We start from the raw sequence: 11,372 nt of genomic DNA, 5'->3' as shown, positions 1-11,372 counted from the left end.
ATGGTTGCCTGATGCACGTAAAGAGGTGCAGCACAGAATTTTGAAGATAGAAACATGTTGACGTGAAAGCGACACTCTCGAATTGATCCAAAGTAGTGTTACACAACAAATAAATGGGACTTAAAAAAAATGCATTCTGCAGAGGTAAATATTTAGAGAACACTGTAGAGAATATTGTGCTGTAGCATGAAACATTTTCTGATGAATGAAAGAAGGAAACTGAGTTGCCTGGATAATCACCTCTTTGTCTGCTCTGGCTTTTATGTCCAAAGAGCACAGTTGTGTTAAGTATTGTATTCATTTTTTGCACCCTTGGACAGAAGATCAGAGCATTGAAGTGGCTCCTGATACACAGAAGACAGGTTTATAATCTATTAAGAAGAAAATCTGTCATGATAGATTGGACTGGGGGAAGATTGGACATTGTTAAACATCTGCATTTCATCTTTTGGCAAGTTCTTTTGCTCGTTTCCTTTCTTCTTCTAAGATATTTTACAAGTCTACTATTGCAATGTGCATGGCAGACATAGCTAAAGCCAGAAGGAAAGAATTCATTGAAGGAGAAATTGCAGTTTTGGTCAAAGAGATGAAGAAACACTTATTCATTTGGCAAAGCAAAATGAGCACACAATAGCCACAGAAAAACCTGGAGGAGGATTTGATTCAGATTTTTACACAGATTTCATTGCAGGATCTCACCAGTAGATGCCTCACTTACCTTAGGCTTCTGTTCACAAGCAAGAACTTGAGTGGAATTCGTTTGTCAGCGTCTTTTATGGAATTACTCAGTATAATTTATGTCAGTTTATTTCACTTTGATTAATGATCTATGAGGTAAGATTAATATTTCACAAGAGCTGCCGGCAAAGCTGATGTTACTTACCCTGTACTAAGTGACAGTGTCTTTGCTGCATGATATTTAGATCAATTATTGAGGTTCTGAGGTAAACAAACAAAAATATACAGCCACTCCCTTTTTGCATCAAAATCAGTTGATCAAAGTATCTCCTAAGAAGCTTATAGAGCCAACTGATCTACTGTTTCTTAAGAAAGTGTTGGTTAAGATAAAAGAATTGTCTTAATCCTCATCCTCAGGCTAAAATTATACAGAAACAAAGGACTTTTCCTATACAACCACTCAAGTTTGAAGGTATTTAGCTGCATCTACCCTCTAGCTCTGATACAAGTGCTTGCACGGTGTTTGAATCTGTTTCTGGCAAAACTTGAGGAAAGTAGTATTTCTCACCCAGCTAGTACCTCATGGCAGTATGATACATCCCCTTGATTTCTTGCATCTCCTTTCCAGTTTAGCACTGCTCTGGGGGTGCTCCATATTTTGGAAACCCAATTCTAACAAAATCTCAAGCCGAGATAAATCATAATGGCTCACTCATATTGCCTGTCAAAGTACACGGTGCTTTAGGATTTATGTCTGTTACTACGCTATAAGCATTGGCACATCTATTTGCTGTAACACACTTGATGCGCTTATTAAACTCAGGATACAGGAAATAGCTTCAAGCTCATATTGGAGTAATTACTTACAAAATGCTGAAGCATGACTGGGTTATAAATGACAAGCTCTGCTATGAAAGGGATACTGATGTAGATCCAGGGGTAGCATCGTATCTTGTTGATGTTGCTTATAACTATCCTGGCCCTGTTAACCCTCTTGCACTTTAAGCTCCTTTATCTGCTAGAAGCTCACCCCTGCTGACTCCTTGCTAGAAGCAAATCACCATAAGAAAGGAGGTTTCTTTAGAGAGAATTCAAAAATGGCCCTTCCCACTATGCACAGAAATAATGTCTGAACAGGTGTTCCCTACCCATATCCTAGCTCAGGGAAAATACACTCAAGATGTTGGGGTTTCTGAAAAAGGAAGTTCTTTTGGGATCAGAAGTGCTTTTGCAAAACTGTAGACATGAGAGATTTCACACATACAGTTTTTATTCCAGACTGAATTACTAACCTACATCTACCACTAGAAAAATGTCATTTTGCAACATGCAGCCTGGTTAAGTGCATATTTCGTTTTCCCTTGCTAGTTGTGAGGTTTGCTTTCAAAGAAATGACCCTGAGGCTTAGAAAATTTAGCAATGTTTTCAGTACACTACAGGATCCTTGATAAAAAAAGGTTTGTTGTTCATGTAATAATTATTTGTGACACTTTCAAAGCCACTCTCAACCTGCACAGCTGTTTTGATTTAATGTGCTGGACATCTAGATTACCACAGGTTATATCCCTTGTGAGTCTCAATCTAAGCATAGCATTAAATTCCTGTATCTTCTGCTACCTGTTTAAGACTTGGCAAATAGATAATCAAGGCAGAACTGACGATTATGTTTTTGACCACTGCAAATGTATCTATTGCATACTTAAAGGCTTCATTTTAAACTGTGAATCAACTGAAGATAACAAATAGAACCAACCAGAAGACGACTTTCACATACAAGCTGTGAAAAATGTGTGCTTCTTAAGGCTGCAAATGTGCCATAGAACATGCAAAAACTGTTCATTAAACACCAACATTTGCTTCTGATGTTGTTCAGCTCAACCCAGATGCCTTCCACAATGACTCAATTCTTTGTGCATTTTCTGTGACTGATACTCCCAATCACTAGACCTAAGAATCCTAATACAATTTCTTTTCCTGGGTTAACCACATGTCTTTGCGTGCAGTAGCTGCCAAAGAAAAGATATTTAGAAGGCCTGGTATGATTCCTGGCTAACAGGACTAACCATGGCGCCCCGGAACATTTCTCTGTTGGTTGCCTGACCTGCTACATTTGTAAGCCTGAATGAATCTTCTAGCCACTGTCTGTAGGACTAGGACTTGCTGGAGTGGGTCCAGAGGACATTCATGAATACGATCAGAGGTTTGGAGCACTTCTCCTATGCACACAGGCTACAGGAGTTGGGGCTGTTCAGCTCGGAGACAAAAAGGTTCCAGGGAAACCTTATAGCAGCCTTCTAGTACCTGAAAGGGGCCTGCAAGAAAACCAGGAAGAGACTTTTTACAAGTGACAAGATGAGAGGGAATGCATTGACGCTTAAGAAGGGTAGATTAAGATCGGATGTTAGGGAAGAAATTCATTACAGTAAGGATGGTGAGACACTGGAACAGGTTGCCCATGGAGGTCATGGATGCCCCTTCCCTGAAGGTGTTCAAGGCCAAGTTGGATTAGACTTGAGTAATCTGCTCTAGTGAAAGAAGTCCCTGCCCATGGCAGGGGCACTGGAACTAGATGATCTTTAACCTCCCTTCCAACCCAAATCATTCTATGAGCCTATGACTAATTTGTTACAGACTTGATCCAGAGCCTAGTGGAAATTTTACAACCTAAGAATGCCAAACAACATGCCCATGTAAACCTGCAGTTCACTCATAGATTGTGCATGCTTTAGTCTGAAAGCGTTACATCACATCTTGATCTTCTCCTGCACTCTGAATAAATAGAATATTTGGGTGTTGGAGTTCAAACCTCTGAGCAATGTACAAATAAAAGTGGCAAACAGTGACCCATGTGAAACGAACCAGATATTAGAAAAACAACAACTATTTAACTGGAGAATCATCACACAATGTCTGCTTTAAGAGTAATTGTAAGAAATTGTTCACTGTTGAAACAAAATCTAGCAACAAGTAGGAAAGAAAGGTGGGAGGTGGTGGGGAGGGGGAGAAGGAAAAAAGGGGAAAGCTAATACAAATACACCTATATAACTCTAAAAAACTCCTGAAACAAAGTCATCATGCAGTACAGCACCATATTTTAGAGACTTCATTTTTTTCTGAAGAGTAAGTTCCTAGCTGCTCTTTACTTTCCAGTATCCCAGCTCAGACGAAGCTGCGTGGAGTACTTCACAAAATGCAAACTATGTTCCAAAGGTCTTTCACCCTCAGAAAACTGTAAGGCACCTGTCTGGTCCCTTAATTTAATGCACCCGATTCAAAGTGCCGAAGTGTTTTGGGATGCCACTAGTCAAATAGGAAAGTGGATTAGGAAGATGATGGCTATTACCTGTTGCTCCATTCCTACTATTCACAAAGAAAGCTTAACATAAGCCATTATGTCTTAACATACAGCAAATCGCCTAACTAATGAGAAGACAACAGCAATAGTACTGCGATAAGCGATGGCCATGGCTCTCCCTAAACTTCCCTTGGGAAGGAAGGAAAGTTACACAACTGTTAGGTGATAAAGAAGCAGGAGCAGCAATGATTTTGAACCATGGTGAACAGTTCAGGACTCTATCACTCAGCTGTTTTGACATCTCCAAGTTTCCTCCAGAAAATATTTGCTCATATAAGCTGGGTACACTAGAAAATATTGGATTATGAAGTTTATATCTAAATTTGGAGACAATCTATTCATTCTTTACTGCTGAGACATGACTGAATTCTCACTTGTTAGCATTGCCAGTTTCTGCACAACCCATGAGAAGCTTTCAGTACAATAAGCTGATAAGAAACATTTGGCAGAAAATTGTGTCTAAAAATTAAGAATATTTTAAGTAAATTAATAACTGTATTCAATCTCAAAGATATATCCAACAGGAGAAATTATCTCTTTGGGGAAAAGAAAAGAGGTGGTTTCCAACAGAAGAGCTTATTATTTCTTGTCACAATTCTAGTGAGCGGCATTGGTTCATATCATTGAAGAAAATCAAAGGGCAGAAGATTTGAAGGGTTCTTATGCCAAACAAAACCACAGAAATCAATTTTCTTTCCTAATTTTCATGTCTTTCATAAAACCAAACAGGAACTGCACCTTCTAAATGCAGAATCTACTACAGGGTTTGCACTCAGCAACATAATTAGGCTCCATTAATTAACTCTTATGGGAGCTTTCAACATATTCTCACAGTCTGAAGCAAAACCACATATTTCAGAACTCAACTGCAGAATTCTTACATTTTTCCCCCAGAGAGAGGAAAGAATACAGACACATCCACAAACTGATCAGTCATTTATATTATTTCAAGACCAGTGCTAGGGTACTCTATATAATGAAAACATATGACAGTCACTTAGCAATATGTTTTTCACTGAGAACAAAATCCTTTGCAATAGTGGTTAAAACTAGCCAAATTTGGGAGGGTTACACTTTGACCTTTTTCTTTTTTTTTTTCAGCATCCCTGTCTGGATTTATGAACACCAGGTTACTGAAAACTCCTGAGTATCAGCTGAAAGAGGTTGAGGGCTAATTTTTGAGATTGTTCAGCCATCAGCCATTAGGACAGAATGGCTGCCCTGCTGAGAAAGCTATGAGAGAAATGGATTTATACTGCATATTCTAACTGCATGCACTTGGATATGTATTACAAACAAAAGATTATTTATGGCATATACAGGACTTATTAGTTTAAATAAATACATAATTCACATACATCAAGACATGAGTATTTGCCCTAAGGAGCCTGAAGGACAGCAGAACAGACAACAGATGCCAGGCAACTCTCAGATTCATAAAACAAAACAGTAATTCCTTTGGACATACTCACAGAATTGGCTAGTGAACAACTTCTGTCCCTCTTCTTGTTGTTAGAAGTGAAAAAGCAACAACAGTGCTTTGTAGTCTTTGAGCACTGATGGGAAGAAAGTCCTCAGTAAGGACCTGAGCCTCCAGCAACTTGTGTGCCAGTCTCCCTTGCTCCTGCATCTGCACTTGTTCTGCAAGACTGAGGCACCCCACATGGTGTTTCTTGTGCAAAACCCAGGCAATGAGAGAGGCCCAAATGAGGTCTAATGCTCAGAAAGCACCAAGTCTGTCCTGCATCCTCCTGATTATCTGTTCCACCTGACACTGTCCTGTGGAAACAGGCATAAATGAAAAAGTCACAGAAGTACTTAAAGACATTCTCTGATGGAACTGTAAGTTGGTGGGTGAAAGCTGTTCCTTTCATCACCTAATTTCCTGTTCAGATCCCCATTCCCTGACTGCTACTAAATTTTTTTGCATTGAGACATGCACCGATGGAATTCACCCACCTGCATATCAGCCAGATAAAAGCTGATTTTTGTTTTTCCACAGGCAGGGAGTTTTCCAGCATGTGTTTGTTGTTAAGGAGCAGAAGGCAATCCAACCTGACCCAGCTACTGCAGCTGGTAATGCTAATGACTTACAGATGTTTTCAAGTACAGTGAGCAAGTAAAAGGATTTGGTGAAAGAAGTCAGAGTTCATATCTTTGTTACTGAGATGCATAGAAGGGAAAAAAGAACTGTGACAAAAACAGACGAGGGAAAGAAGCAAAGATTCTTTACTATCAATCCATCCGGTTTCTCTACATTAAAGACTGCACAGTAGTTTGAAGATGGTAGAAGAGAAGCAGGGGGTTTTGGCACAGTTCAGGAATGAGCAGCAGTCTAGAAATATTTTCTCCTTTGTTTTGCAATTATTTTCAATTCTGTCTGCAGTTCAGAGACACCTTCAGTAACACTTGCCTTAACAGAAGTTAACAGAAGTTCTCTGTATATTGACCGCAGGAATGTGGCCAAAAAGAACACAAGGCACAGAAGCTGATGTGTAAAATGGACTGCCCTACTTGGCAGTGATACTTTTGATCACTAGAAACTGGAAATTCCTGTCAGAGAATGGAGTGCTGCACAACAGAAGCTACTCTTGACGTGCTGATGAGCTTTCACATGACTGATTTTATTAACAGTCCAGATAAATGCATCAGAGCAGTGCTCTAATATAACATTGTCTTGCATCAATGTTTCAGTTGCCACAAGTCTCCAGGTTGATGTGGACAATAAAATTGTCTGCCTGTGCAAGTGGGAACAGTGAAATTCTTGAAACTATCCATGAAACATGAAATAGAGTTATTTTAGAAAGATGCATAATATCATTGGCCTGTTAGTCTTACAGAATTAAACAATTAGCCCTTAAAAAAAGAGATTTGCTTTGTAACAAGTTATGGTTGCTTCTAGGACACTTTTCTTCTAAGAGATTCTCGTAAAGGGAGGGAACTGGGAAGGAAAAACACCAGGCACCAGCACAGACATGGGGTAGTCCTGCTGGAAAGCAGCTCCATGAAGAAAGACCTTGGAGTCCTAGTAGACAGCAAGCTATCCATGGGACAGCAATGTGCCCTTGTGGACAAGAGGGCAAATCCTGGGGTGCACTAAGTGTGTCCAGCAGGTCTAGGGAGGTTCTTCTCTCCCTTTTCTCTGGGCTGGCGAAGGCACACCTGGAATACTGTGTCCAGTTTTGGGTTCCCCAATTCAAGAGACAGGGATCTGCTTGGCAGAGTCCAACAGATGGGATGATTGTGGGTGTAAAATATCCCTCCTGCGAACAAAGATTGAGTGACCTGGGGCTGTTCAGTCTTGAGAAGGCTGGGAAGAGATCTTCTCAACGTCTATAAATATCTGATGGGTGAGTGTCACAATGAAGGTGCCAGCCTCTTTCTTTGGTGCCCAGTGACAGGACATAGAACAGGTACAACCTGGAACACAGGAGGTCTCACCTCAACATGAGGAGATACTCCTTTACCACGAGGGTGATGGAGAATTGGAACAAGCTGGCCAGAAAAGTTGTGGAGCCTCCTTCTCTGGAGACTTTAAAAACCTGCCTGAATGTGTTCCTGTGCAGCCTGCCCTAGGTGATCCTGCTTTGGCAGAGAGGCTGGAATTGACCATCTCTTGAGATTCCTTCAAACCCCTACATTCTGTGATTACACAACAGTGTTGTTACACAATCCTTACTAAAAAAGTTACCAAAGATCAAGGGCATTCTAGCCATTTCCTATGCAGATACTGGAATGTGTAATTCTACTCTTAATCACACTCTTTAATCACACTCTTTTACATATTATGGCTGTTACAATGCAAAGTATAAACACAGCCACCAGAGGCAAAACATTTGGTTTGTGAATTGCTGAAGGAAAATGTAATGAACCACAAGATGTATGTTTTTAAAACAGCAACAATATTGCCAAACATGTTAAACTGATGACTGCAGCCCATAGGAGAATTCGAAGTCGAGAAGGGAGAGGCTTGAGATTTTCTTGGGGGTGGCGGGGGCAGGCAGAGGTAAGATAATTCAGCACTCATTAAAAACAAAGCAAATTAACCAGAATGATGGACAGTGTCCCTCAGCCAGTATGCAGCACGGTTTGGGGACAATTCCCTCAGGTGAAAACTGAAGCTGAGAGGTTGAGATCTGATTGTTGAACCAGCACTTTCACCAAGATAGTCTCTCTTTCTTGCCTTATAGAATAAGGAATGGAAAATAGTGTACCTATTCCTGGTTGAAGGAAGAAATTATTTCCAAAAAAGGTATTTTTCTGCATAACAAAATTGATTTTTTTTTTGCCTTTCCCTCTTTCCAAGTGACTAAAGCAAAGCAGCAGTTATTTCCGTGGTCTTCCTTAGAGGGTGAATTGAGTATCTCAGGAAAGCAAGCTCTTCCAACAGCTGCTGAGTTTAGATTTTTCAGTCTGTATGCCACTCTTGTTACTCTATGCAAAAGTACACAAATGTGTGCACAGTCAAATGAATGACTGTTTGCTTGGTGATTAATTCTGTATCTTTTAAACAAAGGAGTTCCACAGGCACAGCAGAGAGCTGTCTGCTAGTTAGGAGAAAGCCAACAACTGGAAAGGTGACCTTGTGCTTCTTCATTAATACCTGTGAAATCCTGCTACCTTCTAAGCAAAAAGAGGCCTCCAGGTTGATGGACACCTACTTCCCTGTAGGATGGTGACAGCAGGGGAGGTTGACAAGACCCTGGAGGTGCACAGTCCTGAAGCCACAGCAAAGTCTCTGACCCTTCCCTGTCTGGCAACAGATTCTCTGCCCTGTGAGTGCAGATCAGACTCCTGGGCATCTCTTCACATCTACACAGTGTTGGGACAGAAACACCAGCATCAGGTCACCTCCTGAGGCACTGTCCTCATTTGAAAAAGGAAGACACATGGCATGCCATCTGTGTACATCACTGACATCATAGAGGTTAACATACTGAAGCTGTATACTTGGTACGTAGGTACAACCTCAGGCACCTTCTTTCTCCTCTTCCATGTGAAGATTTATCAAGGTTAGGCCATTCAGTGAACTGGGAAGGAAGGGTAATTGAGCACCCACAGCCAGAGAAACATTTTGATTAATTTTGCCTTTTCTTCCTCCTCATTCCTGCAAAACATATGCAGTCTTTTGAACGATCTCCAGCCCTAGTCTATCTGTGGAAGTGAGTTATTCTTACTGTCTGTCTGTGTTTGTTTAATCCAAAATTTATTGGCTGCTTTCAATGGGAGTTTTGCCTGGACGTTACTTGCAAGCCCTTACATCCTGTAACATGGTTTACTGGGACTGCAATCTCTGCTCTTGGTAGTGGTGACAGTCCAAGACAATGGCAAGCAGCCAGAAGGACGTAGAAAGACAAGCACCACCTGAAGGGAACACTGTGTAATGTCTGATTTCATGACACAGCCTAATAAACAAAAAGTAACTCAGCACCAAAGACATGGCCTGTCAACTAACCCCTCTTTTCCATCATGCATAAATTGTATATAAACAGATAATAAACATTAAAACCTGTTTGGGTACAACTACCCAGTCCACAGTACTTTCTTCTACAGACACTGATTTTAAAAGAAACAAAATAGACATTTTTCTTCTTCATGCAGTTCTTGTTCTACCACCTTTCAATGACCTGTTTGAGACTGTTAATGTCTTTTTTGTGAGGGTCAGGGCAAAATCAGGCCCTGCTACTGTTACTTTTTCCCATTGTTTAAAAGCATGTAACACTTCTGTTTAACCAATGTTGAGTTGCTGTCCAAGGAAAATTGCTCTTCTTGATAAAAGTTAACAAACAAAATAGAGGCCTGGACTTGAGCAAGTGTTTAAACAAAATGTTTCTAACAATATTGTGGTGCTTCAGTAAATGGCATCCAGTGCCAGGCTGAGTGTGAATTTAGCAGAGTCAGCACAGGTCCAGAGCAGCAGCAGGTTTTAGCTTTGGAAAAAGAACTCTATCTCCCTTTAAGTTTTAACTGAGTAGAGATTGCTTTTCTAAAGTGTGTTCCTCCATGCCACTAGAGTTTTACAAAGCTAATTGGAATTGCTTTTGAGACATTTTCTCCAAGTGGTATTACAATGGGACACACAGGTATCTCTCTTCCAGTGTTTTTGTTTCGTTGGCTTTTTGGTTGCTTTGGTTTTGTTGGTTTTTTTTTTCCAGGGCACTGTCTTGTTTTACGTAGGAGAAGTATTCCTATTACTTTTGGAAGGTGAAGTACATTTTTACTTTCATACTAGAGGGCACAAACAAGGGCAGTGTGGACTCATGCACTGCAACACTAATAGAGGACCTCTGCCAACTTCACTGCCATTACCTCAGGATGGCACTCAAAGTCAGGTCTGAGTCAGAGACCTACAGGCAGGATCATACACAAAGCAACTGCTATGGCTTTATCCTGTCACAGTTGCAGAGCTTTCAAAACCTGACACAACAGTCTTCTATGATTTCCATTTTTTCCCCCCAAGGCTGTTGTAACATTCTACATAGATTGCTTGGTATTATTGTAGCAACAGAGAGACAAAAGACTAGTGCTCTGCAGCATTTAATTATAAAACACAGCATCATCTGACACAGAACAGGCTTTTCCATTAGACAAGCAACACAAAAACTGGGAACAGGCAGCTGCGCCAGTGAACAGCTACTCAGATTTATTGTTTGGCTACTGAATGATCTCCCATGTTTCAGCATCTGCTCATTTTGTAGGTTCTTTCTGAACAATTTTTCAGGATAGGGTTTAGCCTGTTGAGGTCAGAAATGAAGAAAGTGGGGTAGGAAAAGTAAACAATGGCCTTTTGTCACTTGATTCTTTTTGACAGGCTATAGCACTTAGACAGTAATGCTTCCTACTGCTGCAGTGCCATGGTGCCAGGAAAAACATATTCCACAGATAAGGAAGCACCATAGTTAAAATGTGACATACCTGGGAGTACAAGAGACAATGGAGATTGTCTCCAACTGTAATGCTGTTTCCTAACTGAACATACAAGTCAAAAACTACCCACAGATACCATGGCATGAAAATTACTCATACCTAGTAACGAAAGTAAGCAAAAAATCCATCCTAGGACACGTATTTCATAAACAAATGTTGACTTTTTCTTGGCATCTCCATGATAAAACAATTAAATATAGTTTAAGAAAATACTGATATCTCCAGTTTAACAATGAATGTACACTAAACCTTAAAGTTACACAGATGAGAAAAAGACAAGCTACAGATGAGAAAAAGACAAGCTGCAGATGAGAAAAAGACAAGCTGCAGATGAGAAAATAATGTCTGCAATTCGAGACATTTTCTGGTCATTCTAGTTGGAGTTCAGGTGTTCCCCTCCTGTTCCTAACTA

General features: G+C 40.4%; 1 protein-coding gene across 1 annotated transcript in view; it reads right to left on the bottom strand.

The window, feature by feature from the left end:
* TDO2 (tryptophan 2,3-dioxygenase) overlaps positions 1 to 5,921 on the bottom strand; it is a 41,958-nt gene extending 36,037 nt beyond the window's left edge. The window contains exon 1 of the mRNA XM_064148703.1: positions 5,506 to 5,921. The gene's annotated coding sequence lies outside the window, so the exon portion shown is untranslated. The remainder of the gene's footprint in view (positions 1 to 5,505) is intronic.
* Positions 5,922 to 11,372: the final 5,451 nt, after the last annotated feature.

Source organism: Pogoniulus pusillus, chromosome 9 (assembly GCF_015220805.1).
Source record: "Pogoniulus pusillus isolate bPogPus1 chromosome 9, bPogPus1.pri, whole genome shotgun sequence".
Classification (NCBI taxonomy): Eukaryota; Metazoa; Chordata; class Aves; order Piciformes; family Lybiidae; genus Pogoniulus; species Pogoniulus pusillus.
The sequence above is the reverse complement of the archived record's forward strand: the minus strand, read 5'-3'. Positions and strand labels throughout refer to the sequence as shown.